Source organism: Equus przewalskii, chromosome 30 (genome assembly GCF_037783145.1).
Source record: "Equus przewalskii isolate Varuska chromosome 30, EquPr2, whole genome shotgun sequence".
In the NCBI taxonomy this organism is placed as follows: Eukaryota; Metazoa; Chordata; class Mammalia; order Perissodactyla; family Equidae; genus Equus; species Equus przewalskii.
In genome coordinates this window covers 14867469-14882357 of record NC_091860.1, presented here as the reverse complement: position 1 = coordinate 14882357, position 14889 = coordinate 14867469, and the positions used below count along the sequence as shown (strand labels likewise).

At 34.6% G+C, this 14889-nt stretch overlaps 1 non-coding gene across 1 annotated transcript; it reads right to left on the bottom strand.

Moving 5' to 3' along the window:
- Positions 1-6005: 6005 nt before the first annotated feature.
- Positions 6006-6110, bottom strand: LOC139080571 (U6 spliceosomal RNA). Its single transcript, XR_011535183.1, has one exon. It is a non-coding gene; the product is annotated as a U6 spliceosomal RNA (small nuclear RNA).
- Positions 6111-14889: the final 8779 nt, after the last annotated feature.

The window sequence follows — 14889 nt, the reverse complement described above, 5'->3', positions numbered from 1 at the left end:
GATCCTTAAGAAAGTGTCAATCAACTCCTAAATGTTCAACAGTGGAGTCTTAGGAACCAGTGCCAAATACTAAAATAATTAAGACGATAAATAAATTAATTGTTAAAGCAGATACCTTTCTTAGAAATAAGAAAACAAGACGTTTATAGATTTTCCTGTAACACAGAGATACCAAAATGGTACTGAATCATGACCATTCTCATATCCTTACTTAGGGAAACAAGAAAACTCTCCAGAAAGAGTGGAATTCAAAGAATTTATATCAGAAAATTAAGCAACAATCAGTATTGAATGTCTACTTCTTTCACTTATTTAGCCCTGTAAAGGCCTTTAAATACAAGGAGCACAAAGAGTAGCCATTAAAACTAAGAAAGACTAGCAGCCAAGGGAAGAATGTGAATCATTTCGTGTCTTTAATACACTTATTGGTTTCCTTAACATATTTCTTTTTCTTCTCCCAAAACTATTTTTTCCTCCTCTGTCCTGGATAGTGACTTCTTTTTCCCAAGATCTCAAAACTCTTCTCTCCACTCTTTCATTTCATTATCTCTCATGATGCTTTTCATTTGTAGTCTGTCTTGATTCTGCACTATAAGATAGAAAGACAATTCAAGAGTGTCCTGAGCTTAGTACCAACATTTTAAACAGATAAAATATGAGCCCTGAAGAGCCAATCATGACCATGCACGCTGTTGGTCTTTTAAAAAGCAATGGGCACATAGGGGAAAGATCACATTCTGGACGAGGGTTTCTCTCTTAAGGCGAGAGGTTAGAGCTGGAGTAATAGATAGGATAAGAAGTGAAGCTGCAACGAGGGATTGGCTGTACATTTTGGGTAAAGTTAATGGCATGAGGAAATAAGCAAAGATAGAAAAACACTGGTTTTGGCATGAAGATCAAGTCATCGAGTTTCAGGGCTACTGAAAGAGGAGGCTAGAATGGTAGACAATACTGAGGATAGCTTTGAATGACAGTCTAAGGAGGGTGAACTCTAGTGAAGGTTTCTGAGAAGGGAAAGAGCATAAGAGCTCCAAGAAAGTTTTCTGGCAACAGAGTGGAGAAGAATCATAGGCAGAAGTGGAATTTACTAATAGTTATAAACAATCCAGACCCAAGATTTAAAGTGCCTGAAATATGAAATTTGTAAAGTGAGGGACAATGTTAGTGGTAGAATAGAAAGAAGATGAAATAAAAAAATACGAGGTCACAGACATAAACATTTCTCAAATAGGGGCCCTTAAGGAATGGTATTGGCATTGATAGAAATAGTAACGTCAGAAGGAGGAACTTAGGGGTGGGAAAGAGAAAAGATAAGTTAAGTGTGAGTCATATTGATGTTGAGATGTCAACAAAATAACCAGTTGGGACGTAGGTCTTAGGAGACTTATGGCAAAAAGAGGATATAAACATATTCTCTGTTTCCTATGTGGTGAAGATGAGCTTTGTAGCTAGAGTCAGTACGTTTTTCTCCACTGTGAAAATCACAGGAAAGGCAACAGTGAGGCAAAAAATAAGTGGGGGCATAGATCTCTATCCTCAAAAATCATTAAAAGTACACTGGCAACATCAAACTAAGAAGTTCTGAATTTTACGCAAGAGTTAGAAGGATCTATGAATATCTTCTAACTTAAAACATCTGTATTCCCCACACAGGAAGACAATAACCCTTTAAGATATCCTTAAAATAAGGCCAGCTCAAAATCGACTCTCAATGTATATTTGTTGATTGAATGCATGCATGCTTCATGAAATTTTTTAAGGTCTAATTATTGATCTACAGGGGAAAAAAGGAATTTCATGGCCCCCATTTTCTTTTTTTATTGAGGTGAAATATACACAACATAAAATTTACCATTTAACCATTTTTAAATGCACAATTCATTGGCATTACTTACATTCACAGTGTTGTGCAACCATCACCACTATTTGCAGAACATTTTCATCACCCCAGATAGAAACTCTGTACTAATTACCTTCCTATCTTCCCCGCTTCCCAGCCTCTAATAACTCTAATCTACTTTTTGTTTCTACAGATTTGCTTATTCTATATCAGTGGAATCATACAATCACATAATAGGGTTTTAAAAATTTTTTGTTGTGATAAGAGCACTTAACATGAGATTTATCTTAATAAATTTTAAATGTACAATATGTTATCACTGACGATAGGTACAGTGTGGCACAGCAGGCCTCTAGAGTTTATTGATCTTATTTAACTGAAACTTTACGCCTGCTGGCTCATAACTCCCCATTTCCCCCTTCCCCTAACCCCTGGGAACCGCCACTCCAGTCTTTGATTTTATATGAATTTGATGATTTTAGATACTTCATATAAGTGGAATCATGTAATATTTATCTTTCTGTGTCTCACAGCCCCTATTTACTAAGGAAAGGTAACATGAAAGAAAAAAGAAAAAAAAGTGGGGGGAGAACATTTTAGTTACACTTAAGCTGAGAACGCTTGTCTAAGCACTTAATGTCTCCATTAGAACACAATATTCTATCTCTAGTGGCTTCAGAGTTTACAATGCGTCTCTATATTATTTTATTTTCACAGCCTCCCTGTGATATAAGGCAGGAATTGTCTGCGTTACACAGATGAGAAAAGTGATATTCAGAAGTCCTAGGCGGCTTGCTCTAGAACACATAGCTAATAAGTTACTCTTAGGTCTCAGGTCTTTTGATTGAAGCTAGAAATGTAAGAAACAAACAAATAAATAATCACTATCGGTTATTTAGCAATATCAATGATTTGGTGTTAAAAAAATGTGGAGTCTAACATTTCTGGCTTCAAGCAAGACACAATTTCCATGAAACTATAAAATATTTCTGAGTAAAAAAGTAATTTTAATTTATTTGATGAGTAGTTAACTGTACTTCAGTAATTCACGTTATTGCTTTAGGACTATACTCAGAAATTATCTATATCTGAAAATACTAAACTTGTGGTTGATGATGGAATTAGCCAGCATTTACCAACATTTCAAAAACATAGATGCCTTCTCAAATCTTACTTTTAAAAAGTCCTCCAAATAATGAAGAAAAATGATTAACAGATTGTCACAGAACAAAAAAATATATAAAACAATGGATGCCTTTTGAAAGATTACATTATTTCCAAATGTTTGATTAGTATTTGAGGAGAAATTTGGATTCCGTATATTTTATCACAAAATGGGAAGAGCAAGTGTCTGCGAGTGTTTTAAACCACCAAGTGGACATGATTGGTCATGATACCCATGTAGTTGAATTTCTCTAAGTTTTGTTTTTTAATGAAGCTTTAAAATGTAGTGTTCTTAAAGACTTACACTTGGCAATTTCAATAAAATATTCGTTGTAATAGAAAAAACTAAAATCAAGTAGAATAGTACATTAACTTCTCCACTCTTGTTAATCTCATCTGTGGGAAGCCTGGTGGTTGAGATCAGAAAGTTGGAAACTGCATGTCAACCATTTGGTGTGTTCTGGTTCTGCACTCTCTGATTAAAACAGTTTGGAATGATGCAGCAACAGCGTGTTTCTTTCAAAATTTAAGAGTATTTGATATACAGGAAGGAAATGGCAAAGTATAAATCAGCCACATTAAAACCTTGACTTCACGAATAAATGATTTCTCTGCTTTCTTAATTTCTAAAGACAACCATATGTGTGGTGTCTAGCAAAACAAATCGAATAATCCCAGCCTGAAGTCACCTGATAACTGTCAGAACTTCACGTAACATACTGAAGGAAGGTTTAGACTTATGCAGTTTTAAAACGATAGTCAATAAAAAAATAATTTTTGAAAAGGGCTCATTTACTTTATAGGCAATTCTACCCAAATATGTGCATGTATCTTATATATTTGTGTGTGAAATGGCGTAATGTTTAAGGTGACATCCTAGTTTCCCACCGGTTTATTCTGTGCCCCTTGGACAGATTGCCATGTTGTTTTCTTATTTGTTTTTCACAGCACCCTCAACTAATAACTACATCCATTTGAATTAATCTCCTAAACATCAGTGAAACAATATCCTGTAATTGGGACGAAAGTATAGGAGTGGTCAGGGTGGGGTGGTGTGTAAGGAAAGCAAGGCTAATTAATGATTTCCAGTCTTACTACTTCTCATCAAGTGTTTTCTTCTATCTCAGTCAACCTGAGGACTCAAGGGGAGTGGATTTTGGTAGACTAGAGAACTTCAAAGCAAGCTCCAAAAGGGGAGAAATTCTCCATCAAGTTTGCTGATGTGGCCTCAGTACCTATGACAGAAGCTGACATATAATAGGATCTTATTATTCACTCATTCAACAGCTATTTATTAAGGGCTTACTATGTCAGGCACTATTAGAGGAAACGAAAATATATCATTGAACAAAACGTGTAACATTCCTTGTCCCTTGGAATTTATATTTCAGTAGGGGGTGAGAAAATATAAGCACAATAAATAAGCATTTAGAATGCTAAAATGAGATATGCTATGGAAAATAACAAAGCTGGATAAAAAGCATTGGGAGCATAGAAATGATGGGGTTTTAAAGGGAGAGTTTAAATGGAGTGGCCAGGTAGGCCTCAAGGAGGTGACGTGTGAGCAAAAACTTACAGAAATCGAGGCATGAGCCACATGAATATTCGAGAGAAGAGTATTCCATGCAGAGGAAACCACAAGTGAAAAGGTCCTACGGAGGGAACAACACTAGTGTTTTGGAGGAACAGTAAGGGCTGGTGTAGCCTGGGCAGAGTAGAAGTGTAGGAGGTTTATTGAAATGGTTTGTCATATTAGAGGGAGCACAGAGAGTAGGGCTGTCAAGGCCACCCAAAGAGTTTGAGTCTTACTCTGAGTGAAAAATGGGAGACAAGATGGTGTAGGATTTTAAACAGAAGAAACATAATCTGGTTTATGCTGTAAACCGATCACTCTAGCTGTTGTGCTGAGAATAGATGAAGGCAAGGATAGAAGCAGGGGCCTTGAGGAGACTGTTGGAATTTTCCAGGCGAGAGCTGATAGTGGCTTAGATCAGGCTGTGAAAGCAGTCAGAAGTTCACTCATCCGCTCATTCATTTTACAAATCACAACTGAGGGTGTTTTGTGTCAGGCACTCTTTTAAGTACTTTAAATATTCGCATGCCCTTATTTGCTTATAAAATATGGTTGGCTGAATAATGGCTCCCCAAAGACGTCCACAGCCTAATCCTCAGAACCTCTGAAAAACTACGTGGTAAAAGGGACTTTGCAGATGTGATTATTTTAAGTATCTGGAGATAGAGAGATTCTCTTGGATTATTCTGGTGGGCACAATGTAATCACAAGGGTCGCTAAAATAGGGAAGTGGGAAAGTCAGAGTCAGTGGTAGGAGATGTGAGGATGGAAGTGAAAGGTTGGAGTGATTCGAGGAAAGGGCCAAGAGCCAACAAATGCAGCAGCCTCCAAAAGCCAAAAGAGGCAAGGAAAAGGACTCTCCCCAGAAGGAGCACAACGCTACCGACATCTTGATTTTTCCCAGCAACATCCATCTGAGATTTCTGACCCCCAGAATTGTAAAGTAATAAATTTGTGTTGTTTTAAGCCAGTAAGTCTGTGGTAATTTCTTACAGCAACAACAGGAAACTAATACAGAAGATAAGATTTCCACATAAATGCATAATAATGATATGACTCTATGATTAAAAATATGAAAATCTGATAATTTGCTTAATCATTCTTGTGTTGTTCAAATATTAGATTGTTTCCAACTTTTCCCTATTATAAATAATGCTGAAATGAATATCCTTATGAATAAATCTTGGCATGTAGTTCTGCTTATTTTCTTAGGTTTTGGAAATAGAATGACTGGTTTTTGTATTTTAAAATACAGAGAAAGAAGAGAGAATTGTACAACAAATTATATTTACACACCAAGATTAACTTTCATTAACACTAATGTTTTATATAATACGATAAATAAAATACAAGGGGTAGAAGTTAAGTACCGTTCAATCTCCTTTGCCATCCTGCTTCCTTACCCCATCTCTTCCAAGGCAAAGACTGACAAATAGGGAACGATTCACAGATGTGTGAACCGTCCTTGTACATGGGCTGTGTTAATCTTCTCTGTGCTATTCCAATTTTAGTATGCATATTGACAAAGCAAGCACCGGCTTTTTCTTTTGATCTTAAAAAAAAAACAAACTCGAAGAAACATAACCAAGGTTACAAATTCTAGCTTTCTTATAACAATAACGCTTTTAGATTCAAAAATATGAATCTTCATAGAAAGGTAAAGGCAAATATAAGCATTAAGAGAAAGAAGAGTAAGAAAGAAAAAGACTAAAATGAATAATGAACGAATTGTAGCTATTTTTTCCTAGATGTGCATTTGATTTTCTCTGTTTATTTTATCTCACATCCAAAGCATTAAGATATAAGTTAAACGTATGAAATCTTCAAATTACGCACTTACAAGCAGTTACTAATTTTGTCACTGTTCCCAAATTAATCAGATTGGCCTATGTTCTGAACTGGGAAGAAAAGGATATTGTTTCCTTTACTGTAACTCTACTGTTTTATTAGGGTGTCCAGCGGCTACTTTACAATCTAGTTTGAGAATAGATGCCTTTGTCAAGCTTGGTCATAATTTAGACTAACCTTCTACTTAAGAAGAACACAACTCAATTATGAGGATGAAGATTCATTCCTATTGTAGGATATCGCAAAACTAGAAGTTTGACTTATGGACTCACCAAATAAAAATGTCTCAAATATAAGATTTCCTCATGGTCTGTAATTTTATAATAGTCTTTACACTCCAAACTGTATATACGACATTATCTGTCTTTATTGACATGATCATTTTGATTCCTTTGGAAGAACAATTCTTTTACCCTGGTCAATCTATATATTCTAACAGTTAAGTTTTTAGTTAATATAATTAATGTAAGAACCACAAGATATGAATTACTACCATTGAAATGGTACACATTTTGAATTAATTCCTAAAAAAAAAACCTTAAGTAAGCAAAAGCCTACTACTATAAGGCAAAAAAACGACTATTTGTGCAAAACACAAAATATTTTATTTCTTATATTTCACAAGATAACTAGTAAGTACGACCCTCTCAGATAAAGCTATAAATAATGTGGTTTACGTATTTAACAAATAAGAATTTTCTGAAGAATGAAGATGAATAATAATTAAATAGTAGATATCTGTCTATATATTATACACACACACAATGAGAGATTGTATTTGTAATTAAATGGCTAGTCTTTTTCCTAGATAGAAATTATATCCCTCTTTAAATATGAACATATGAATAATGGACTGCCTCATATAGATATTTTTTACTTATTCTCATCAAGGAAACAAGGAGGGAGAAAAGTGTCCACAAATATCTCTAAAAAGCCCTAAAAGTGAAACTATTGTTTTAGAATCAAAAGGATTTAAGCTCTGACTGATGTCGTAAACTCATAACGAAGGAAGAGCTGATTAATGAGATGGGCTTGTCCTCAACTTCCCTATTACTTTCTCAATTCTGAGTTACAACACCTCATTATATAAATGGATTTAATCTTAGAGGAATGTGCTTTATATTTAATTTTTAATTTATGCTTACTTTCTAATCTGACTAATAAAATTGGCTTCCGAAATTTAGTTGCTAGAGGTTTCTTTTTTTAAAATATCGTGTATTATTATCTTATAAAGATACATTTTCTTTTCTTTTAACCTTACTGTCATTCACCATGAACAATTGAGAGAGAGTAACAAATGCATTTATACACATAGGTATGATGAAAATGGTCTTTAGTGTCATGGCTTTACTCTAGGACTGTGTTCTCCAAGTGTGGTGTTAGGATGACTCGCATCATTTAACCACCTGAAGAGCTTGTTAAAGAATTATTTTCCCACGTTCCACCCCAACTCAGACTCATTGAATCAAATCACCAGGCAGGGGTGTGGATCAGAAATATGCATACAAAACAAGCATGCTTGGCGATTCTGATGGAGATAGCTGACAGAGTGATCTCAAAGCAATGCTGCCTTAGGGGCTGATGTCACATTTTTTGAAGTTATGTTCTATAGATCCTTTTTAAAGCATACTTTTATATAATGCCAGATGTGTATCTATAGTATATTTTGTGAGGCTTATTTTTAAATTGATGATTAATAATTTGTGGAACTGCCCATAATGATGGCAATAATCATGGATTTTTAAAATCACTAAATTAGCCCAATTTCTGCTTTCATCATAGGCCATTCAAAGCTACTCAAATGTTGACTGGTATAGACACTTGAGTGACAATACTGAGCTGGTCATAGTACAATACTGGTATTATTTTCTGCGTTACTTCATGTCCTCCTTTGATAAACATGAAAACATTACTCCCTTTTCACGAAGATTCTGGTGTGACCCTTGCCAGTGTGTGCCAGCTGCACCCCAGCCACTGTTCAGGATTATCATTTTTTCATATTCCCATTAGCTGAGAAGACGTTATTTTTTGTAGTTCATATTTTATAAAGTAGATTTTCTTTGCTTCTCAAACACAAAATTATAACATTAACTTTTTTCTGTCTACACAGCTTCCATTCCCCAAATATTCCTCAGCCCTGGAAGAAATAATAATAAGCTCATCTTGCTGAGAATCACATTTGTATAAGTACTATCATGCTTAGAATGAAAATTCAGATGTTGATTCAAGTTGCCATTATTAATCTTGGGCCCAGATTTACAGTTTACAAGATTAACTCCGCAAGTCATAAGTTCACTGATGATGCTAGGACTCTGGGGTATCACTTGTAAGGGAGAAAGAGATCATGATGCAGTCAGAACTCCATGACGGTCCTTTGATGATGCTTGCTCTTTGTATTTCTCTGTCCTCTATCTGGAATCATTCTTTGGCGCTGTCTCCAGAAATTCTATATACTATTGCACATGCCAGTTATCCATGGTCATCATTTGCCAATATACATCTCTATCTGGACAGTGCTCCATCCTCACAGCTTCTCAAAGATTTTTTGAGTTTTTCCCCCCACTCAAGTATGGCATTCCTTTGTTCCTCCTGCCTCCACCCATTCTCTACTTTCCTATTCAGATACTGTCACGGCAACTGCCATGGGTGTCCTCTATACTCTACTGCAAACATTTCTTGTATGGACTTTGATCTTAGTTGACCTTCATCAGGTAAGTTCAAAAGTTAATCCTCAATCCCTATAAAGTATATCCCTTTACTTTCCATGCTGCACAAAACAAAAAGTTTAAATGGTCTTTTTGGGGTTAATATAAAAGACTTCTTAGTCCATAAAACAAGAAAATGTAAGTAGCTAATATAATCAACTAAATCCAATACGCCAGAAAGCTCTTATTCCTAGGTGTCACAGGATTTAGGGGTTATGCAATATTTACAAACTATATATTGACAATATAGGGGTAACATTTCTTATTTGAGGGAGCTGCTTGTTTTACTGAAGGCTCCAAATAATATAGAAATCTCAAATTTCAACACCAAAAAGATATAAAAAGCATGAAATATAAGAAATAGAAAAATGAACTGAAACTGCAATGTTATTAGGAAATTTAATGTAAGAAAGTCACTGAAATATTTTCAAAGTGACATATCAGGAAGAGAAAGTAGGAAATAGCTAAAACTAGTGAGGCAGTACCAAAAAACCAATAAGGAGAAAACTCTTCCTAAAAATGATGGATGATTTAATCAGAACAACTAGAATTAAATCAGAAGGAGAGGAGGCACACAGGTAGTAAAATATGTCAGACCAAATTCTGTAAAGCTAGAAAAAAAAAGGTTATTGGATTCATTAATAATAAATGGAATCCTTTAAGTATTAAAAGAAACTAATAGACTTTTCCAGTTATGTGCAAAAGACATTCATTAGCAATAGCACATTAGCATTCATTTTAAAAAATTTGATGCCATAAGAGATTCTAAAGCTTTCAGTTCCCTTTGAATACACAAATTATACTGCGATTTCTCTGTCATGTCAAGTAGGTCATAGAATACCTGAGTTTAAATGTCCCCTCAGTTTTTGCAGAATTTCGATAAATAACTGCGTATTTCAGCGAATCAGCCACAATTAAATACTATTGATGGTCTACCACAAAAGCACAGCGGCAACAAAATTCTATATATTGAAAGTACCTTTCCCTGACAAACTCAACAGGAATCTGTAGGAAAGCTCAAATGAATGATAATATATTACTTGAAGGTTACTTTTGTTGCTCTCATGGTCTACTGTATAATATTATTTATTAGATCACTGTACTCCTATCCCATGCAGCTCTCTGAAATATCCTTCATCCTTTTCTGTTTCTAGTTAATTAATAGGATATTTTTTATATGCATTCAATATATAATACTAATGATTGTATGCTTTTCTTTTGACAATTTTTCTTTCAAAATGAATACAATTTCAGTAGTATTATGAACTAAAAAGGTATTTTAGACTGTCCTGGCAACTTACTATGGTATTAACATACCTCATAGCATACATCACAATATATATGCTCTAGGAATATTTTTTCTAAGTTAAAAATGAAAAATGACAGACTTGGACCTTTAGAACAGAATGCCTTTCGACCATGATTTTACATCTTCCTCTCTTGAAAGATGCTGGCTATATCTACCTGGTTTTAAAACATTGCAAAAGGAGTCTTGTATCCAACTTGACCATACGATCATACCATCTCCATCAACTCTATTTGAAAGCTATTTTCAAGTTCTTTTCCCTTAAATGAGACTGCCCATTAGACTACTCTGAACTAATTTCCTATATATCTCTCTACTAATCCTCTTCTAGTAAATAGAATGTATCTAGTATTTATTTAGAGAACAGAAATATTGGATTTAATTTTAGAAATATTAGCTTAGATATCCTGAGGATTACATGTGACGTGGGCATGATCTCATAAAATTTTGGGTTTATCTTTTCTTTCTGAGCAAAAAACGGGGCACAGTTAAGAATCCTTGAATGACTGGTTGACATTAGCCTGTTTATGTGGGTGTGTAGAAACTTGCTGGAGCCATCAAGTTTCAGTTGACTGAGTGTACAGCTGAGACAGTTTTCACCACACCCTTTCTTGACTTCTCAAGCTTTTACATCACATTGCATGAGCAATCCTGCCTCTTGCATATGTTGATTTTAATCATCCATGTCTCCTGTGAGGTCTGGCCTTCATTCCTCAACAAAAGTTGCTGTAGTTGTGATAACCTATTAACATTTCTCAAATTTAAATAGTACATTGTAATTGTGTTGAGTCTAATTTTTCTTCAGAGCAGTAATATCATATTTGTAGTAAATCCACTCTATGATATTTTCTTATTGGCGAATAAGAGAAAAGAGAAACCAGAAAGGGAAATACAATCTCTAGTAGGAAAATATAGTAGTAATATTTAAGGAAGTAAAGCGGAGCTTCAGGGGAAACCAGATTGCCAGGGAAATTCTGAAACAAGTGACAGTGGAAGCCTAGGTTAGAATAAAGGATAAAACCAGACTAACAAATTACAAAACAAAACATGCTTATTGCAAAATCACTGCCATACAGGATATATTACGAAGTAGTTCTTAAGACTTGTGGTGTGTTTACGTTTTAATGAATCTTAATGTTGAGAATAATTAGAGATTTTTACAGAGTGTATTAACATGAAACAAAAAATTAAGGAAAGGTTAAAATCAGCTAGTAATCAGTACTGGGTCTGTATCCAAGTTAATAGATGAAAACTTCGATTTTACCTACGTACTAGCCACGTAGTTTTGGCATCATAAGACATGCATGTGTCCTAAAGGATTTAAAGTTAGTGTGATCTTTATTTCACTTGTTCATGTGATTTTCCTTTTTCCAACTGAGTTCTTGGTTATGCATATGGACTTATTAAATGTCATTGTTCTTGTTGAAAGAGTCTCAAATATCTTTCAGCAATGAATGGATAATCAAAATGTGTTATATACATAGAATAGAATATTATTATATTAATAATATTATGCAGTTTTAAAAAACAGTGCAATTCTGATGTATGCTACAACATGGATGAACCTTGAAGACATAATGATAATTGAAATAAGCCAGATGCAAAGGGACAAATATTGTATGATTCCACTTAAGTGAGGTACCTAGAATAGTCAAGTTCATAAAGACAGAAAGTATAATAGTGGTCATTAGGGGCTGTGGAAAAGGAGGATTGGGGAAATTATTGTTTAATAGAGACAGAGTTCCAGTTTGGGATGATGAAAAATTCTGGAAATGGATAATAGTGTTAGCTGCACAACAGTGTGAATGCACTGAATGCCACTGCTTTGTACACTTAAACATGGTTAAGAGGGACAATTTTATGTTATACATATTTTATCAAAGTTTTAAAAAAAAAAAAAGAAGTAAAGAACTGGAAACATCTTGAGTCCATTTGGGATCTTAGAGCCACTTCTGGGACATGATGAAGTCCAAGTAGAAAAGGGTTTGGAGAAGAAAAGAAGAATGGGCTGAGGTCAACATCAAATAGCATTATAAAATGACTAATAAAATTGATCAAGTTAATGAACCATTTTAGTAAACATTTGCGTAAAAGGAAACTTTTATCTCTTTTAAGACATGTTCAGATTACTGTATTGTGTTCTTTATCTGTTTACTTGTTGAAACCGGACTGATTAATAACAGATTTTTATTTGTTTACAAAGATACCTTCAGAAGAAGTCACATGAGAAAAGAAAATTTACAAATTTAGTTGAATTATATGCTGATATTTCAAATAACACGGAAGTCAATATCCATATATGGAGTTTATTTCTGTTTTAAAGATTAAAAGTGAATAACTAATTAAAAATTATTCAAGAGAGCATTGAGCAGTAGATGGCAAAGCTGCATTGTGTGAGAGCAGGCTCCATGAGGTTAATGAGTTTAAAGATATGTACATTTTGTGCTAGGACATATATTAAATTTGCAAAAGCAAAGTGTATTAAAGGTAAGAGAGAGCCAGTGTATTTTGTAAATCTCTTAATAAATTTCTTTAAATAAAAAGAATATATAAATGCAATGCTATTTTCTTCTCCCACATTTTGAAAGAATTAACTTACTTTAAAGTTTAATCAGGTATTTTAAACTTTACATAATATTATTCTTCCTGTCATACTTTAAACTAATTCTTTCAGATTTATTTATTTATAGCCCTCCTTAATCCCAAAAGTTTTCAGACTGTTTAAAAAAGCGCAGCAAAAATAGTAGAGTAAGGACCTCCAAAAATTTGCTCCTCCATAATAGCAACTGATAAAATCATCAGAAGAATCTTTTCAGAATTCTGGAAATTAACCAAAGGATTGCAGCAACCCTGGGAGTGTTTATTCAAGAATAATGGGTGACTCTCAACAAGAACATTGAGATTTTTTGGCATTTTATCATGCTCAAGTTTCATCCACTGTTCACAAGCTCAGTGGTAGCCATGAAAAATAACAGTCTGCATTCCTGGTTCAATATGGCAGCTACTGGAGTGAGCAAACAGAGCTGGATATCTCTAAAAGCTTCATTTCCAAAGAACTGTCATTAACTTATCTGTCTGAAGGGTCCCTGGAAGACCCACTTACAAGGCTAACTTGGAACACTCCCAACACTAAAAGCCTTCTCCTTTATGGTGAGATGGAGGGTGTGTGAGGGGGCATCTGTTGAGAACAATTACAAGTAAATGTTTTATCATTGCAGCTGTCTGGGGAGATTGATAACTATTGGTGCAAACAATAGACTAACCAAAAGTCTGAAAAGGAGAAACTGGAGAATGATATGTTAATATGGCTTTGAAAAGCTCCAGCACATTCCTAGGAATCTAGAAACCCACATGCATGTCTAGAGCTGTGTGCCTACTGAGAAAAGACCTTAGAAGGCTATAACGGCACACTTTGGCTGACCATAAGGCCATGCACAGCAGGAAGTGATGACTTATGGTGGAGTTGTCAACTGCCTGGCTAAGTTCTGAAGGCATACAACATGTGCAGAGAGCCCATTGGCAAAGACAGAGAATTTTTGGTTACAATCACTTAAGGAAATCTCTGTCCAATTATTAGCAACCACTAGGGTAAACAATAGAAACTTAAATGGCTACACATGACAAACAGCAAAGATTTTATGGAATTAATTCAGGAAAGTCACTAAACAAAAAACAATGGCTATAGAAAACAGCAGCAACAACAAATCCTGGGGAGGGGAGGTAATTTGACTTACAGAGTTGTCACATTATATTATTTAAAATGTTCAGTTTGCAACAAAAAATTATGAGACATGCAAAGAATCAAGAAAGCATAGTCCGTGCATAGGGAAAAACCAATCAATATAAACAATTTCTCAGGAAGCTCAGATGTTTGTCTTACTAGGTGAAAACTTTAGATCAGTTATTTAAATATGTTCAAAGAGCTAAAAGAAATCATGTCAAAATAAGTACCAAAAAAAAAGTAAGAGAATGATGTTTCACCAGAGAGAATATCAGTAAGGAGATAGAAAGTAGAAAAAGGAACCAAATAGAAATTTTGGATTTGAAAAGTACAATAACTGAAGTAAAAAATTCACTAGAGGGGTTCAACAGCATATTTGAGCAGTCAGAAGAAAGAATCAGTGACTTAAAGATAGGTCAATTGAAAGTAAACCTGTCTGAGGGACATGAAGAAGAAAGATTGAAGAAAAATGAACAGATCTCAGGAAGCTGTGGGACAACATCAAGTGCACCACTGTATGCACAATATCATTCCAGAAGGAGAGTACAGAGAGAAAGGGGCAGAAAATATCAAAGAAATGGCAGATAAAAATTTCCCAAATTTGATGAAAAACATTACTTTATACACCTAAGAAACTCAGTGAACTCACAGTTTGATAAATTCATGAGCACCACACCTAGACACATCATAATCAAACTGTTAAAGGGCAAAAACAAGGAATCTTGAGAGCAG